The 19,115-nt window shown below is 51.2% G+C and overlaps 1 long non-coding RNA gene across 4 annotated transcripts in view; it reads right to left on the bottom strand.

The window, feature by feature from the left end:
- Positions 1-2,689: 2,689 nt before the first annotated feature.
- LOC149128183 (uncharacterized) overlaps positions 2,690-19,115 on the bottom strand; it is a 28,038-nt gene continuing 11,612 nt past the window's right edge. For all 4 annotated transcript variants that reach the window (XR_016230546.1, XR_016230545.1, XR_016230543.1 and 1 more), the window contains one exon: positions 2,690-4,768. This is a non-coding gene — a long non-coding RNA (uncharacterized LOC149128183). The remainder of the gene's footprint in view (positions 4,769-19,115) is intronic.

Genomic DNA, 19,115 nt, shown 5'->3' with positions numbered 1-19,115 from the left:
TGCTTCCCTCCCCTACTGGACCCCTATCCTAGCTCCTGCTGCCATCACCCAGCTGCATCTCAGTCCCAGCTTCCCAGCTGGTCCCCCTGCCTCCAGTGTGGCCCATCCAGCCCATTCACCACACGGCCGCCAGAACAATCTTTCTCAAACACAAACTGGATCATGTCCTTCCACTGTTTAAAAGCCTTCACATGGGTCTTGGAATAAGGTCCAAGACTTTTCTCCAGATGTTTTTTACAAGGCTCAGCATGATCTGGTTCTTGCTTCTCTGCCATTTTCTCTTAGAAATCACTGCTTTTCACTACCCATGGCTCACTCCAAGCTCCAACTATAATGAACTTTGATGTCTCTAAGTGGCACCATTATTTCCTCCAGGAAGTCTCCCCCTGAGCCCTCAAACTTGGGCTTGATGCTTATATCAACATTAGTCACACAGCTTCAGGTTTCCCAGCCCATTCGTCTGTATTCCCAACTCCCCTTCCTGGCAAGACTCACACCAGGGCTGCCTTGCCAATTGCCAACTCAGGGACTCCCTCCTCTGGGTCCGCCATGTGCATTGTCGAAAGTTCAGGTTCTTTTCTTGGACATTCAAGTGTTTCCTCAGCCAGAACAGGCTTTCCATACTGGAAAGGCCTTCTAGAAACATCCAGTCCAACCCATCCATTTAACAGAGGAATAAACTGTGGCCCAGAGACGGACATTTCAGAAAACCCTCAGAAAATTAGTGGTAGAAGCAAAATAAGAATCCAGGCCACTCAAAGGATTCTGCTTTCTTCCAGCAAGTCCTTGAGAGCTGCTGCTGAAGAAGGAATGAGCCCTTATAGCTGGCTTAGTTCCAAAGGATACAAGGCCTAATCTGTGCAGGAATCTGCCAGAACTGCAGCTGGTGGTCCTAACTGGAATCTTCTTGGCTCAGTGTGGGACTAAATCAAAAGAGATAGTCCAGTCTTGAAAAGAAATCAGTGTCCAGCAATAAATGTCCATAACCATGAAGCAGCTCCTCTCATAGTGATTGGGGGACTCCTCTAATGAGTCAGGTGTGTGGGGAGCAACTCGGACTAGACTAAGTTACTGGAATTAAGACTTATTCTATGCATCTGCTCTCCCACAATATGGCGCTGGGAGAGGAGTAAGCTTCTACACAGCTGCCTCCAGTTCAACCAATAAACTGTAGGACCTGCTCCTGATTGGAGAGCAGCGTACTCAGCGTGTGGGCAGCCGAGTTGGGATTGGCGGAAGAGGACTATAAAGGAGGAGAGAGACAACATGCACCAGGAACATCTAAGGGGAACATCTATCTGAAGGAACACCTGTGCAGCCCCCGAGAGAGCCGGCCGGCGGTGTGCCGCTCCCCCGCGGAAGTGGGGAAAGTGGCTAGGGGGAACCGCCCTTCCATGGAGATGGAAGGGTCAGTAGCCAACCCGGGAAGAACCAGCAGCAAACCCGGGGAGGGCCGAGCAGACAAAAGAACAACGCAGGGTCCTGTGTCGTTCCTCCATGAAGAGGGGGAGTGACAAGGTGACACAGAAATACAGAGTTAGTCCTAGGAGCCAAGTGGATGCAGCCACAGATGCTGCATCAGCCAACAAGAAGGTAACAAACAGTGCACGTGGCAGGGAGACCACAAATATGGGGCCCTAAGAAGGCACAACCCAGACCAGATCATCCCAATAATTGTTGAGCTTTGACCTCCCTGGGCAAAGAAGGGCAAGAAGGGAACATGCGTGCCTAAGAACAGATTGCAAGCAGCTGGCCCATGGACTCTTTGCTCCATCGTAGACCTTGGAGAAGCATTCTCTCCATCTACAAAGACAGGGGGAGCTTAGTAACTTAGGCCAGATTCTCCAAAAATGGTCCCCGAGATGAGAGTTTGTATGATGGATTAAGGAAATACTATGAGGACAGATTGAGTGGGATAGGGAAGGTGAGAAAGAAACTAGGGTTGACTTTGGGTGGACACTCACAGAAGATAGTTTTAATCTTACCTGTTGGAAGACACCAAAGTATAAATTACACCTTAGGACTGACAAACCTTCAGCAAGAGTTTTCATACTCCTCCCCTGCCACTGCCACTAATAGTCACTGATGGGGGAGAGGTAAGTGCCCACTCCTGGTTCCTGAGCAAAGCAAAGCATCTTCAACAGCCCAAAGACATGAGGGCAGTCCTTCAAAGAGAAGCTGCAGGCTGCAAGTGAGAGCACTAGAAACAGCACATGAAAGATGGTGGCGCCTGAATAGGGGATGGAGAAGAGTGGTGGAGCCTAGTCATTACACCTGATAATAACACAACACTGGGGGGCCCAGCCAAGCTGGAAGTCAGGGTCTGCCTGGCTGGGGGAGTGAAAGGCTGGTAAATCCTCTTGGAAGAAACTGAAGGGAGCTGGCACATGTGGAGGCTGCAGAAACTCCTGGGGGGAGAGGGGGGGGCCTTGGGCTGAGCAGGGAAAGGAGAACACAACAGATGGATATGGAGACTGTCTCCCCAGTCAGTGAAGAACATGAGTTTTGAGCCCTGTCAGCTGCAGTCAGAGTCCTGAGGATGCACTGCGGGGAGGGGAGGGGGGAGGTCATAGGACAGGAAGGAGGAATGGGGAGAACGGGTGGAAAAGGGCTTCATAAATAATAAGCATTCTTTGTTATTTACAAATCACAGTTGATGCTACAGAGGAAATACTGATAAACATGTGTCACAGTCACTTAGTAACTATTTACTGGATAAAGGAATAAAACTGGCATGGAGGCAGCAAAGGAAGAGGAGGAAAGACTGAGGGCAGAAGGGAGGGAAGGAAAGGAGGAGAAGGCTGCAACTGAAAATTCCAGCATTAAGTCTCAGGCAGGCACAGCTGGATTCCATGATGCTGTGGTAGGAGCTTTTCTCTCCCCAGAATCTTGGTCCTGCTGATCACTGTGCTGTCTTCATTCTCAAGCACTGTCTGGAGTGGCAGCACAGCCCCCAGCGGCTCTCAGCTAACATCTACCAGCTTGGCACCCAAATGTCTCTTTCTTCATGGCTCCGATGGAAGTTTTGAAATAGATTTCAATCCACTGATGGGCTGTCTGCCCAGTCTTTGAGCCAGTTACTGAAGCCAGGGAGATGGAGTACGCAGACTGATCAGTCCTGGCCATGTGGTCACTGCTGGAGTCTCTGGAGCAGGTGCCGAGGGGCTTCAGTTGCAGGGCCCACCTGAACCCCATGGAATGAGAACTAGGGAGGGGTCTTTCTTCAAAAGAGGGAGGTGCTGTTACCTGAAGAAGGGAAAATAAATGCTGGGCATGCAAAAAATACAAGAGTCTACCACAATCCCATGTGATGCCACGGCTCCTTCTGCTGTGGAAATGGAAAGAAGGGTGGACATTCTTAGATGTTACAGTCAAGGACATACAAATATTTGTTCTGGATTGTGACTTTCTCCTGAATCACAGGTACCTGCTTGTACAGTTGTGTTAGCTTTCTCCTACTCGGGGAGCCATTTTAAACCAGTGGGAGATACTGTTGAAATGGCCTCAGGAAATGCCTGGTCTTGTCTTCACAGAGAACACATGGCGAGGTCACTTATACCATTGGTGCAAACCTCAGCTGAATTCAACATTCCATTTTCTCATTTGGCCAAAATTTCTAAGAACGCTCATTTTCTTAACCCACTTACGTCTCTCGACATGTCTATCACCAACAGTAGCTTTTGGCATTCTCTCACGGCCATTATTTTTCATATAGGAACCAAGTTTTTCACGCTCAAGACAATTACAGTGTCCATGATGAAGAACAAAAAGCATGAGAACTGTGCTGAGGTTGGGTGCTGGGCAACCTGCTGGGTGCTGAAGGTCTACAGGGGAGATATTTGTGATTTCAGCCACTTGGCATCTACCCCCATTTCTGCTAATAACTGTACCCTCTGCTCTGCTCTCAAACCCTGAGTCCTGCTGGGGCCCACTCAGTAATCAGGACCGGAGCTTATCATGTAAGCCTAAACCAATTAGATCATCCAGATCCCCCAGTCATAGCGATTAACTTGGAGATAGATATTAGACCTAGTAAGAACCAATAAGAGGTGATGAGACATTGGCTAAAACTTCTAGGAAGAGTGAAGCACTGAGGGGAGGGTCCAGCTGTTTCCTGCTGGACTTGAATCTGACAGAATATCAGATAGGGAGCTAAGGCAGCCATTCAGTACCCTGAGGGTGGGCTCTTGTTTCTAAATGGAGTTAGTCCAAAGCAGGCAGAGTTGAAAGAAATGGAGAGAGAGATGCTGGTTCCTGGTGACACTGGTTGAGTGAGCTGATGCCTGAGCCAAGCCCAAAACCAGCACAACCTCTGCCTGTTCAGAAACACGAGCTGATAAGTTCCCTTTCTGCTTAAGTTATCTTGGGTGGGATTTCCATCCCTAAAAGGCAAATATCTCAAGTTGATACAAGCCTTTTGTAGCTCAGCATCCTCTCAGGCCTCACCAGCCAAGGGTAGACCTCTGGTCACATTCACAGTACCACAACGGTGGCTTCTAGCTTCCATCTGCTGCACAGGGTCTCGGCACCCCTCCAAGTCTCCCTCAGTTATTTGTTGATGGGGCTTTCTCCTGTGGGTGTCTCACACACATTCAGGAACAATTCTGGTCATGTTCTTTTATCATATCCTCTTGAAAAATGACTGGGCCCAGAGGAGTGGGATCAAGAGATGGACCTCACTGTGATGGTGAGCAGCAGTGGGAGGAGGGTGAGTCTGGTTGACAGCGCCTTCCAGGACCACTCAATTGACATAGATGGAGGTCATGCCCTAAAGAAGGGAGTGGATTATCAGAAGAACAGGGGAGGGCAAATGGCATAAAATGCAATGGATAAGCAGCAAGGAGGTGCCATTACCACCAAGTGATTGGAAAGAAAGGCCTGGTGGAGTAAAGAGGTGGGCCAGTGGTCACTGGGTGAGGAAGCACAGCACTCAAATTCCAGCCCAGGGGGCCAAGGCACTTCCCCTACTCATCGATTTCCTTTGCCTGGAGTACAGGGAACAACTTAGAAAAACCCAGGAAGGTTTACAAGTCCATGGTGCCAATTCTGCCCAGTCCACTGTCACCTGAGTGCATTCCTGGGTAAAGAAGTGGAGGCAAGATCTGCTGAGTAACCTCGGCATCCCTCTGTCAGGAGTACCAGGCTCATGGCTCCCCACGAGATAAACTACCGTGGAACAGGGTTTGGCACACCACAGCCTCCCTCCTCTGGAAACAGCCATTCTGTGGGGTCAGTATGTGGTGTTTTAGCTCCTTGGTCTTCTTGATCCAAATACTTACACCCAGACTTCAGCCACCTCTTCTGGTAAGATGCCACAATCCTCTCACATCTTGATCAGCTCATTCCCTGTTTCTATAGAATTCTTCTCTTTTCCCATATCCCAGAATTCCCCTAAGGGCTTTCCTTCACTTCTAAGATTTTTCTTCTTCAGACCAAACCCCAGCTCAACACGTACATCTCAGTCTCCTGAATATAGAGAGCCCCAAACTGGCAGCAGGAAACCTGGGGTAGGAGCCACCCCTGGAGCCATTGCCTGGAGGATGCTGAGCCCAGAGTCCCTCCCTGGGCCCCAGTAAGCTCTCCCAAGGCCATCACTTGCCAATACTAGAACTTTGCCCATCACTGGACCCACTATAAGCACAGAAAATCTCTCTCCCTTCCCCCTCCTTCTCCTCCTCCCCAGTACTCATGAGACTGGATTCTCCAGACCTCATACCAGGCTACTTTTGCTCCCAGGTTAGACCTTAGTGATGGGAGATGTCCAGAAAAGCTCCTACTTTAAAAATAAAACAACTGGCTCTTTCATATTTGGGAGTTACCATGTCCAGAGAAGAGGGTTATAAGGGAAGCTTTGGAAATGCTTACCAACAATGTTTCCCACCCTCCAATTTCTTAAACTGGGAGCATTTCAGTGGGGAGCCAATCATGTGGTCTTCACTTACTAGACTTTCACTCATCAGACCGGTATCCTGTCAAACATATTGGATGGCCAACAGGCAGGAACCCTCGCAAACCCCTTCCCCTCTGTTCTGGGGTTGGCAAAGGCTGTGAGAATGGCCCCAGAGCAGCAGCCCTTGTGCAGTCCCCAAGGAGCTGCCAATGCTGGGTCCCATATCCCCACTGAACCAGAGGAAAGCTCTACAGAGAATCCCATGAGACAGAGAGTAGTGGCATGACACATGGGGTCAAAGTTCAAATGGAAGTCTTCACCCTGGGCTTAGGTATGATGGACACACACATGTGCCCAAGGGTACAGATGGCAATCTGGACAGCACTTCATATAACTAGTACTCCATGGGTGTTGCTTCCTCCTGCAGAGGCATGAGCATGTGTGCGCCGTGTATACACATGTACACAGGGGAGGTACATCCAGAGAGCTCAGTCTCTGGCCACAGTCAGAACCTTGAACTGAACCTGCACATGGACTATGGCTCTTGGCACACATATTCCCAGGAGGTCAACATCATGAGGAGTCATTTTAGTTATGCCAAGAGTTAATGTCCCTCTTCCCACTTCTCAGGCCTGCACAGTAAAACAGGTGCATCTGCCCATGCCTAGCACAGCTGCCTACAAAAGTGAGCTTGTGCTCCCAGAGACTCTGTACTGGGATGGAGCTTTGCAGCTCTGTGTGTGCAACATTTGTCCATGAGAATCAAAGCCCTCAGACTTGCAAAGAGGAAGAAATAGGCCCTAAGACCTCTGGAAAGTTCCCTCTGAGTTGGCAATTATAGGGCAGAGAACTCTAGGAGGTAACAGAAGGGAGTGGGGCCAAATGGCTCTTGAAGATTTCCCCATCAACTGGTAGCCTTTTTCGAAGCACTCCCTGGAAGACCACAAAGGCATAAACCCAGCAGAGTCCAGTGGCCAAATCCATTTTCCCACCAAAGCATCCTCTCAAGAATGCCCTTTCCCACAAGCCAGACAGAGGCCAGATAGCCTGGCTCTGAGAAGAGCCTGCCTGCTGTGTCTCTGTCCCAGCCAGGAGTGCCTGCAGATGCCAGCCACGCATGCTTCCTCTCCAGGCTACACATCAACTCGTCAACGCTGTCCTGGAAGTCTAGCCTGCCTGGTGGGGACTTCTGGAGTATTCTGGATTTACCCAACACTCATACACGGGAGATGGATCATTGGCACTGAAGGGCAAGTCAGCCAAGGAATCCCCAAGGACACCCGGCTAAGAGGGGGTGCAGAGCCAACAGGAAACCAACTTTCATTTTCTGACTGAGAAACACAGACTTGGTAACAGTGCAAACAGTTCAAAGAGTTAAGCCCAGGATCTGATTTCTCCCCAGGCTAGAAACTTCTAGAATATGCTGTTTTCATGGAGAAAGGGCTTACTCTCTCCTGAACACCTCCCACATATTTCTACTTTCAGGAAAATTCCAGGGTAACATCAGAAATGATGGTTCTGTAGGATTCTCCTGGGTTTGACATGGGTTCTGGGGTTGCAGAGGGCAAATCCAAAGCCCAGGTTAGCACAGGGATGTTCTCAGGTATCACGCTACCACGTCTATATTACTCTTAGGGTTACAAGATGTCTCCTTATCCATCTTTTCAACTTGGAGTACAGTGGGACACCTCAAAGGATACTGACTCCAAGTTTTTTTTCTTATCACAAGATAACCACCCACTAAAGTCCACCCTAGGAATTCCTCTAAGGGGTAAGAGTAGATGAAGGCAGCTTTGAGATCCCTCCTAGACCCAGTGCCTGTGAGGCCACCAAAGGGTTAGAATCCAATCCCACCGAAGACTCCAAGCACCGAACAGCAACTCCAAATACCACACACTAAGACATTGGCTGCTTTTGTGAGGCCCAGAGTGGACACCTGCTTTCTTTGGGCCAGGTGTGTCCAGTGACTTAGTGGTAACTCCCCAGCCAGAAAGAGTCAAACTGAAATGTGAGCCTTGCTTCCCCAACCCAGACATTACAAATTCACTTGCATGGGAACCTAGCAAAGCAAGACCCACAGCCCTGACCCAGTGAAAAACTAGGCTGCCCAATGGGGGGGCTCCCTGTGATTGGCGCCTGCAAACGAAGCATTGCAGGCTAAGCCTCCCAGGACACACACATCTCTGTCCGCTCAGTCTCCACGCCATTAACGAGCAGAGATTTCCCCAGACTGATCCTCACCAGGCTAATCAGGCAGGAGGAAAGCGACTTTCCCGAGACAAAGAAAGCCACGTGGCCTGGGAACTTGCCATAGCCAAAGCAGGACCACCTTTCCTCTCTGGATCCTAAGATCTCCATGCCAGTGGGGGCAGGGGGAGATGAATATGATAAGGTTGCAGGGCGAGAAGGGACACTGAGGGCCATTCTGGTCCAAGCCCCCCTCCAACACTCCAATGCTGAGCTTCCTGCAGTGGGACCATGGAGCCGCAGACCAGCACGGCCAGAGATTAGTGATTGTGGCTTAGAAGTGCCTTCTGTGGAGTTGAAATCTACCTGTTTCCTGCTACCATGACTTCATTGACTCCACAAATACTCACTAATCATCTAGAATGAACTCAGCCAGCACAGCCCGTGCCCAGTCTCAGAGGTGACAAGTATAGCAAGGCCCTCCTGATCGCTGGCCACTGAGTCTCTGCCCCTCCACCTTAGCTGGAGAGAACTCTGGAGATGAGGTTGAAACCTGGGTGACACATCCCAAAGTGTCCATCATGACAGATCAAAGACCACACCACAGCTGCCCCAGGTCATTGGAGGCATGACCCTAGGAGAAAGCCCTGAAGACCCTGGGCAAACCTACGTGGCTGAGAAGGGAAGGCCCAGGGAATACAGGTGACCAGTTGTTCAATGATTTAGTGCCTCAAGCGACACGGGAGGAAGAGGTCGCTCTCATGAGGACACTGCTCGTCTCTTGCCCTCTATCTTGGGTCTGGGACAAGCTCTGTAACCATTTTGGTTTTATTTTGCTGTGTTGAGGTAGGAAGGGGCACGATCAGAATTTCAGCTCTTGTCAGGTGGTCCGCTGCGGCAGTGTTCCAAGTACGTTTGATGGAGCCCTGTGGGGTGCACAGGGCCTGTTAAGGGGAGTTGGGTGGATAAAAGGTGCGTAAGGGGCACCAGCAGCATTCTCCTTGTCCACCCTACAGAAGGGCCACTCTGAGGTCATCACCCCATAGGCAGGCCTTTTGCAGACACAGGGCTCCCATGGATCACTTGGGAGCCCTTGCTTTTTAAATCAGGACCAACGGAGAGAAGAGAATTGGCCAAGACCGCAGCATGGGTTGGTGTCAGTCCCATGACTGTCCTGCCAGAGCTGTTTAGGACTGGAATAAATGTGCTCCTCAGGAGAACTGAAAACGCGAGGTGGGTAGACATGAACGGCAGTCCCTCCCTACCTGGGAACTGCAGAAGCAACTAGAGCGGCTTTTCCCAGAGACGGAAACCACGCACAATCCCAGCTTGGCCAGAGCTCTGAGACCTGGACAGGTGCCTGTGCTGGAGCGTCCCAGGGTGGACGAGTGACCCCACAGCATCAAAGCCCAGAGACCAGGTCCTGCCTGTGCCGCCCTCTGCAGAGCCTGTCTGTTTATCCCACGAGGAGCTACCTGGCTCAGGTATGGAATCCTTCAAGGGCTGCCAGCCAGAAGGCCCCAGGCTGGGCCCCAGGTGGGGGCTGAGTCAGTGTGAGGAGGAGACATGGTGTCAGCGTCTAGCTAGCGCTCGGATCGTGAATAATTTGCTGGAAGCGCGGAAGGCCGTGCGTAGTCTACAGCCATCCAACGTGGACTGTACATTGTTTTTAAACTTACTTCGTTTTCTCTTTTGCCAAAAAGAAAAAAAAAAGACATGTTTTAGGCCATGAGAACAGCCCCACTTCCTCTCTCTCTGCAGCCCTGTGTTTCCCAGGGCCTGGGCTTTTATTGGTGTTTTGTCTGCAATGGGCTTTGGCCACATAAATGTGAACAAAGTGAGGTAACTCGCAGATCCTCTGGCTGCACTGGGGCTGCTGGCGAATGCCTGAGTGCCAGAAGAAAGGCAGGCAGGCGGGCAGCAAGCACCCCAGGCAAGTGGCCGGGATAGCCTGGACGGCCCTCACCCCAGGGAGCCTCAGGCAAGGGCTCTGGGCAGGGGAGGCTTCAGCAAGCAGGAGAGGATCCGCCGTCACTGTGGGGTCGACGGACTTGCCCTATGGGCCCCGAGAGTCCCAGTCTCGTGAGCCACAGTGGGGTCTGCAGTCTGAGGGTAGTCAGAGGAGCTTTCCATTCCCAAAGGGCTCGTCCACTCCTGGGCAAGGAGGACTGGCACAAGCCTGCTTTTCTACAGCCTGTTCTTGCTCACCCCTGCAAAGCTGAAGGAAAAGAGAAGAGCAGGAGGGGGACAGGGACCAGGGGACACCCTAGCAGCCAGGTGACTGGGGACTGACGCAGACTTAATTTAGAAAAATACACGTGACTTTTCTCACCCTGGTGTGGTGTAAGTCAAATGCATTCTGGTTACACTTGCTCATAAGTTTGTCAAACAGAAAGTTTCCCAGCCATCGACACACACACACACACACACACACACACACACCGGGCATCCACCTTTTAGGTTCAACCCAGCAAGTGCCCTGCACACCAGGGAGGGCCTGGCTCATGGAGAGCCCGGACCCGCTGACAGGGATGAGTGGTCTACCTGCCACAAAGGAAAGCAGGGGCCTGGCTGGGGTCTCTGTTCCGTAAGCCTTCAACAAACCCTGAAACACCGCCCAGTAAAAGTGAAACAGGTGCTCCCTGGGGAAGGGATACGTGCACGCATCATTCCTTCCTGCCATGTTTCACCTTCCCCCATGTCTAGGGTCACTGCAGTGGATACACCCAGGGCTCACCCACACCTGTTCCCAAGGGAAGACCACCACACGCTTCCGCTCCCTTGCAGTTAGGTGGGGCCGGGCAGCCAACTCTGGCCAATGAGCTCTCAGCAAAAGTGATTGTGCCATTCCCTGGCTGTGGCATTCAGTGGCAGACCCTCCTGGCTTCTTTCTCCTCTCGTAGCCATCGAGGAAGACCATGAGCCACACAGGATACAGCTTCAAGGTGACAGAGCTTCACCAGTGAGGCCCTGGACTGAATGCATGCAGCACAGTCCCTTCGCCCTGTGATGAACGGCGATCATGAGCAAGAGAAAGTATTGCATTAAACCACTGTGGTTTCTGAGTTAATCTGCTACTTACCCCAGCCTATCCTGACTGCTACCCTCGCCAACCCTGTAAAAGCTGTTGGAACCAAAACGGAGTCATTTGTGTCAATTCAATTTGGAAAAAATGTGACATGTCTTGCTCTCAAGTGTCATGGAGCAAATTCACACTGGTTACTTATTTTTCAAGTTTTTCAAATGTAAATTTTGCTAATCGTACACACCACAGATACTAAGCACCACATTTTATGCTGCAACTCCGTTCCATACCAGCAGTTGTCTTTCTATCTATATATACTATATGTATACACACATATACATGCATGTGCATATATATTCATATACATGTGCATACATGCATGTGCACATATACATGCATGGGTGTACATATTCATACAAATACACGTGCACACATGTGTATGCACATATATGCATGTAGCAAGCAAGGAGTTTATAGAAGAAGGGACCACACAAATGCCAGGTAACAAAAAGCATCACAAAAGACTTCCAGAACCACAGCCTTGCACAAAAACCACCACAACACTGCACAGAGAATACTTCTGCAAGGACATCTGCCCAACCTTGCACTGATGTCACCATTGTGAGTGCACCAGGTAAGCAAGCACAATTGTCTCAGACAGCTCATGTAATCCCCCTCATTTTGGCTTTAAAAATTCCCCCTCGCCTCGGCCTCCTCGCACGTTGTGTACTCCAGAATGGATATTCCCATCGCATCCATTCCCAAATAAATCCATTATCTTTGGAGAATCTCTCTCCATTGGTTATTTAGGTTGACAACACCATAAAACCTGTCCCCAGAACAGAAATTAGCAGAATGTAGAGAGCTTGAATAGAGAACACAGGAAGAAACTCCACATAAAGCAAGGCCCAAAGGCTGCCGAAAGGAGCTCTGCTAAGCTCACCAGCTCGGGCAGTCAATGCAACCCAGCCCCATCCCAGCCAGCAACTGACCACTCCCCGCCACCCTGAGAGACCTCTGCCCTCCCTGGCTCCCGCATCCATCTGGACTACATGGGGGTCGGCCAGTCTGGCTGGGTGCAGGGACAGCACCAGCTATGTAACTGAAGGGGCTCAGTGCAAAAAGAAATCATGGGTCTTCTTGCCACAACTTATTCGGGATTTCAAGATGGCAGTAGCATGAGCTGCTTCCAAAACTGACACCAGGTAAGTCAGAAATCAACAAGACAGAGGCACAGGCAGGAGCCAAGCATCAGTGTCTCTGTGCAGCGGAAACCAAGTCGCAACCTGTTCCCCCAGAGAGAAGGCCATAGCTCAAGGAGAGACTTCCCAAAGCCATACAGCCAGCACACACAGGCAGCCCAGGCCAGGCACCACCACCCTCATCCCGTATTGGATGGGACACCAGTGATGCCAAGAGTGTGAACTCAGTCCTTTGGTGGCCCAGAAGGTCCAGGTGTGAGCCTCAGACCAGCATCCCACCTCCCACCTGCGGCCCCCACCACAGAACGTGTGAGGGATGTGCCATTCTCACACACTAGTAGAGTGTCCGTTTGTCCCCAGTATATTGGAAACTCAGTCTCCAGCACGACAGAGGTGAGAGCTTTGCAAGGTAATTAGGTCGTGAAGAGTGTAGAATGGTTGGCTATCTCTGGGGTAGGCTCCTGAAAAAGGATGAATCTGAACCCCTTCCCTCTCCACGTGACACCTTCCGTCACGCAATGACAGCCAGGAGACCCCAGCAGATGCAGCCTCTTAACACTGCACCTCCCAGTATCCAGAACAATACTGTGGATTAGACGTGGTCTGTCCCTCATGGGCCATGTGGTGTAGGCTTGGTCCTCAGTGTGGTGATGTGCACACTGGGGAAACCTGTAAGAGGCAGACCCAGTGGGAGGTTCTTGGGCCGTAGGAGGCCCTGCCCCCAGGAAGGAATCAGGTAGCCTCTGGTCCTGAGTTAGTTCTCCCGAGAGGCTGCCAGCCCCACCCAGCTCCCTGCTTCAAGCTGTGACCACTTCCTCCATGCACACGTGCCCTGCTGTGACCCCATCCGCCACTAGGGCCTCGCCAGAGCCCACCAGTGCTGATTCACGTCATGCCCTTGACTCTCCAGAACTGGGAGTTGGAGAACATGTTTCCTTCTTCACAAAGACTGCCTCAGGTATTTCATTACAGCGATGAAAGAAACACTAAGACAAACCGAGAACCAAATACATTTGTGTTGTTGATAAATTACCCAGGGTTCGCAGCAGGAAGTGCACAAAGCACACACCCAGTGCTGAGGAATGAGACCACAGGGCTGAGCTGTCCAGCACCCTGCCCCTGCCACGCAGCCTTGGAGAGGGCACCAGGGCGTCTCATCCACGCCAGAGGTGACTGCAGAGGTAAGTCACAGGTGGGAAGGCAACCACTGGCCCAGGCACCCTACCCAGCAGGGCCTTCAGGAAGCTGCGCTGCCAGTCTCTCCAGCCCTGGCTCCTCCTCTCCTTGATCCAAAGAGGCAACATGAGCTAAGGGAAAGGAGTTGGTTCTCAGCCTCCCAGACCTCCTAGGTGACCCCTCCCCCCACACACAGAGGAGGAGCCTGTTTCTTCCATGGTAAGATCCAAAGCCGGTTTATTGGATGACAGAAGCACCTCTGGCTCCAAGGTCATGGTTCTCCCTGAGAGGACAACTCATGCCAGCCCCGAGGCAAGCAATTTCAAGTGCTCTTGGGGACTGATGGAGAGACAAGTACGTGACTTTACCTTTTCCCGGTGTTTCTGGAGCCAACCTCCGCGTGAGATCCCAGGCCTGGGTCCCATCTGCCCAGCCACAAGTCCCAGGGAGCATCACACAACCATGGTGCCATCTCATGGTGGGGCTGCTCCAGGCCAGGGTTTTGCATAGATGGAGCCAACAGCCCGCTGTCCAGCTGGCAACATGTGAGACCTTGCACAAAGGCCGTGTGTAAATGGCCCATAAAAATCACTCTTAGTTCCCACCCAGCTCTAATGGACCCCACAGAACAATTTATAAAACCCAAGTGGGGAAGACTTCATCCACCACCAGCCACCCCACAGACCCCAGGCTGGAACAGCTCAGTCCCCTGGCACCTGCCCTTCCAGGCTCCAACACAGAGAGCTGCTTCCTCACACACAGGCTTTCTGCACAGGCCTGGGGGTCACCACTTCAGAAAGAAGGCTGGGCAGATGCACCACGCCCCCAAAGTCATCTGTCACAGATCACCACCCCAGCTCATAAGACAAAGATGGACACATTCATGTAATGAAGTTTTTCTGAACCTGTTTTATCATTATGATCAAAGTGATGCCTACATAGTTTTAAAATTCAGGGGCTGGCATTGTGGCGTAGTGGGTAAAGCCACTGCCTGCAATGCCAGCATCCCATATGGGAACGAGTTCAAGTTCCAGATCCTACACTTCTGATCCTGCTGCCTGCTAAAGGCCTGGAGAAGCAGCAGAAGATGGCCAACTCCTTGAACCCCTGCTCCTATGTGGAAGACCCAGAAGTTCCTGGCTTCTGGCCTCGTTCTGACCATTGTGATGATTTGAGGAATAAACCAGTGGAATATCACTCTCTCCCCCTCCCTCTCCCTCTCCCTCTCTCTCTTTTTCTGTATGTGTGTGTCTCCCTCTCTTTCTCTCTGTAACTCTATCTTTCAAATAAATCTTAAAAAAAAAATTCCAACAGCAGAGCCAGAGTTGTGGCATAACAGGTAAAGCCACAGCCTGTGGTGCCAGCATCCTATATAGACACCAATTCGTTTCCCAGTTGTTCCATTTACAATCCAGCTGCCTGCTAACAGCCTGGGGAAAGCAGCAGAAGACGGCCCAAGTGTTTGGGCCCCTGCTTCCCATGTGCGAGACCTGGATGAAACTCTTGGCTCTGACCTGGCCCAGCCCTGGCCATTGGGGCCATCTGAAGAGTAAACCAGCAAATCAAAGATCTTTCTATTTATCTATTTATATAACTCTTCCTTTCAAATAAACACATAAATCTTAAAAAAAAAAGGCAATGTGAGGCCTTCACTGTGGCACAATGAGCTAAGCTGCCACCTGTGACACAAGCATCCCATTTTGGGGCATTGGTTTGAGTCACTGCTGCTCCGCTTCCTATCCAGCTGCCTGCTAATATGCCTGGTCCAAGTGCTTGGTCCTCTGCCACCCATGTGAGAGAACTACATGGAGCTCCAGGCTCCCTGCTTCTGCCTGGACCAGCCACGGCCATTGTGGCCATTTGGAGCACAGACCACTGACCATGCCAGGTGACTGTCCCTCCAGAAGGCATTTGCCACATCTGTATCCTTGGGTCCCCAGTCTCTTTCTGAGCTCCATGCAAGCCCCAATGTACTGCCCCCCTAAAGCAAGGTGGGAAAGGTGGTGGCTTCCGGCCCCTCCTGTGTACCTGTGGAGTCTGGTGTCCAGCACCTTGTCCCCCATCAACAGCTTTGCTCCTGGCTTGGCAGCCCCAGCTCTACATGGGGCTGGCTTCGTCTTGCCCCAAGATGTAGCTCTTGCCAAGGTCCCTGTGCTGCCCCAGGGGGTGTAACTAGAAATTCGATCATTTATCCCTTAGGGTCTTACTCTTAAAAACCCAGCCTGGTCCCAGCCAACACACCAAACTCACATCTGCAGAAAGTCTTTCTGTGTTGCCTTTATTTGAGAGAGAGATCCCATCTACTGGTTCACTCCCCAAATGCCCACAATGGAGCCAAGCTGGGAGTCAGGAAATCAGTCCAAGTGTCCCATATGGGTGGCAGGAAGCCAGTCACTTAAACCATCACTGCTGCCACCCAGGGAACACAGCACCCAACCTCAAAGCTCACTCTCAGAGGGAGAGGAGGGAAATGTCCCATCTGATGCTTGGGCAGTGCCCAGGGCCTGCCCCTACAACCAGTGCAGACTCAAGGGGAAAGCACTGCAAACAACAAGTGAGAGAAAATAAAGGAATACCCTGTCTGTGCACAAGACACAACGTTGGCACCACAGGGCCTTGGGCAACACCCAGGAGTCCATGAGACAGGCAGCCTGGGACCAGCAGGGCCCAGCCACCTGCTGCAGGTGCAGAGGCTGCCCCAGCCAGAGCAGAACGATGGTGTCCTACAGGCTCATGTTCTGTGGAAGAAACCTGCATCACTGGGTTCCCCAGCCAGAGCTCAGTGATCTGGGAGAAGCCCTGCAATCATGTGAACCACAAAAGCACCCCAAAATTGTAGGACATAGAATTCCAACAGAGCCCAGAATAGAACATTTGATGGCCTTAAACAGACTCACAGATATCTGGGATCCTAGACTTTCCTCTGCCCTTGGGCAGGAGCCTGCCCCACTTTCCTGGACTATTTCCTCCCTGGACATTCACGCCCTAGGGGAGCGAAAATTATGTTTCAGGCGAGACTACAATCTGCCCCTTTTTCCATTGGGTTAAGTCCAGTCTCTTAAAATTATTTTTTATGACCTCGATTCCTCCGTCCCTTGCAAATGCATGTCCACTAGCTTTCCTCCACAGTCACAGAGCGCATTGCACTGAGCACCTCCTGGGTGTCGGGCACCCAGCAGAGTGGAACATGAAAGAGACAAAACCCCTGCTTCGTGGACCCTATATTTATTGTTGTTTGTAATAATGAGTAAAATACACAGCACCTCAAGTAGAGAGAAGTTGGAAAGTAAAGCAGAGAAGAGATGGGATGGAGGGGAGGGAGGGAGTACTTGGAATACCTGTTTAAATAGGGCACTCGGGGAACATGTGCTTGATTGGAGCCTAAAGAAAGGAGGGAGGAAGCGAGCCACACAGATCCCTGCGGAAGGAAGGAAGCCCAGAGAGGAAGGAGTAGGGGCAAGGCTGACACACAAATAGAACGGGCTCCACATTAGGTATAACTCTGGGGGTGGGGGCGGGTGACACAGCACCCTGGGTTCTCCTCTCGGGAGAACGCCGGGGATGCGGGAGAATGAGGAGCGAGTTCAGAGACAAACCTCGACTCCGCTCTCATTTCATCCTTAACGCACCGCAGTGCTGTGTAATTAGCAGAGGATGCAGGCACAAGGCTGCCCCCTGCGGCCACCCAGGGATGCTCTTTGCAGAAGAGGAGCGAATGCTCTCATCCCTCGCCGTGCTCCCCATCCTCCCCTGGACCCGCTCCAGCTTGTCTCGGTCAATCCATCAGTCCCCATCCTTCCCTCAATCATGACACGCAGCTCCCGACAAGAAAAGAGGGAGGAAAGGCACGCTGCACATCCGTTCACACACAACTCAGGTTGCCTAACCCAGACGCCTGACCTCCATGTTGGGGAGTCGGTGCACCAGGCCCGCCATCCCCCTTTGTAATGCACGTCACCTCCAATCCCAGAAACATGTATCACACGGATCTTTTCCTTTTTTTAAGATGTTCCCAAGAAAATCTGTATTTAATTTATGGGCAATTTATAATGGAAATAGACCATACAAAATGTATACAAATGTGTAGGGCTGTGTATAGGGCTTGGAAGGAGACAGTTTAGCTTAGCAATAATTAACGTGGAGGGCCTCTTCTCTCCTGCCAGGTACACATTTGGATCGCCTGGACTTTCATTAAACTTAAACCAGAAAGGGCTCGGGGGCCGAGGTCCAAACATTCCTGAACTCCACGGAGGACGTCAGGACACGTAGCCGACGACAATACGCTTCGCCAGGGTTGCCAAAGCCTTGTTTAAGTTTCGAAGATGCCTGTATTGCATTACTTGGACAGAGAACGCCAGCCCGTGCGCCACAATCAATTTTCCAGAGAAGCAAAACCACGTCCAATGCCCCAAGCCCGCGCGAGGCCACCGGGTTTGCAGAGCCGTCACGAGACGCCCAGGACACCGACGTGTCCCCACCCTGGGTCCTCGGCCCCGGGCCGCCCTGCCCGAGTGGAAGAAGAGTTACAGAGGGCCCCAGACTTGCCAAAAGCTATTTCCAGGGGACTTTGATCAACCGATGCTGTAATCTCGGAAGGGAAGCATACTTCACTCAGAAGGTATTCTTTGGTGTCATTCCCAAGGAGAAGGCAGACTTACTCTTGGACTAGCACAGCCCCAGCGCTCTCGCTCACTCCTGCTCTCTGCACGCGGTCCCTCCCTCTCGCCCAGCCATGAGCGATCGAATTGGGATGAGGCACAAACGGCCTTGCTGAACACAGTGAGAAATCATAGAACGCAGTGTCGGCCAGAAAAGCATGTTTTCAACAGTGCCCAATTAGGAACCAAAATCTGAGACGGCAGAGCAGCTCAGCCGGAGGGCCGGGCTCCAGCCCCCAGGCCCCACTCACGGTGTGACCCCACCGTGGGGAAGGCAGCCACCCTACACCCAGCACACATGTGGGCCCTGGGATGCCCTGGAAGCCACAAGAAGGGTGCACATTGAAGTCAACTTCTTTTCCTGGCATTTCCTAACATGGTTTAGATCAATTACCTCATTTTTCAACAATGAAGAGATTAAACAGTTGTTAAGGGTTATAAAATGATTTAATATGCTATTAAGTGGAGATGTAAACTATCTAAGTTTAAATTTCCAAAGAGAGACTTAAATATCAGTTCTATCCACATCCCATAACATGCAGCTCCTCCCCACGCCCCTCCCAGGGGCCCACACCTGGTGGCTCTCCCCTCCCCGCCAGCTGGGGGCAACGAGGCCCCTCGGAAGCTGGCTGTGAAATTCCAGTTCCTGTGCCTCAGTTTCACTTGCTGTGGCCAGGGAAACCGGCCCAGAGTGTTCACAACACATTTCTTTTCCCTTGAAATGGAGAACAAAATCAAATTTCGGAGAAACTGTGGGTATATGTGTTCGTGCTGAATGATGGGAGAGGCCCGTTAATGCCTTATTTGAAACCAGAGCGAGGCTCCAACTTCTGAACCTGCACCAGGTTTCATTCCTTCACTGCTGGCAACATTTCAAAGGATAATTTTTTTTTTCAAATTACCTTCTAAGGCAAAATGAAAACAAATTTCTTTTCTTCTCTGTCTCCTGTCCTGGCATTAACTGTTAAAAAATATTG

Source organism: Oryctolagus cuniculus, chromosome 2 (genome assembly GCF_051225735.1).
Source record: "Oryctolagus cuniculus isolate XC-2025 breed Fujian yellow rabbit chromosome 2, ASM5122573v1, whole genome shotgun sequence".
NCBI classification, from domain to species: domain Eukaryota; kingdom Metazoa; phylum Chordata; class Mammalia; order Lagomorpha; family Leporidae; genus Oryctolagus; species Oryctolagus cuniculus.
The sequence above is the reverse complement of the archived record's forward strand: the minus strand, read 5'-3'. Positions and strand labels throughout refer to the sequence as shown.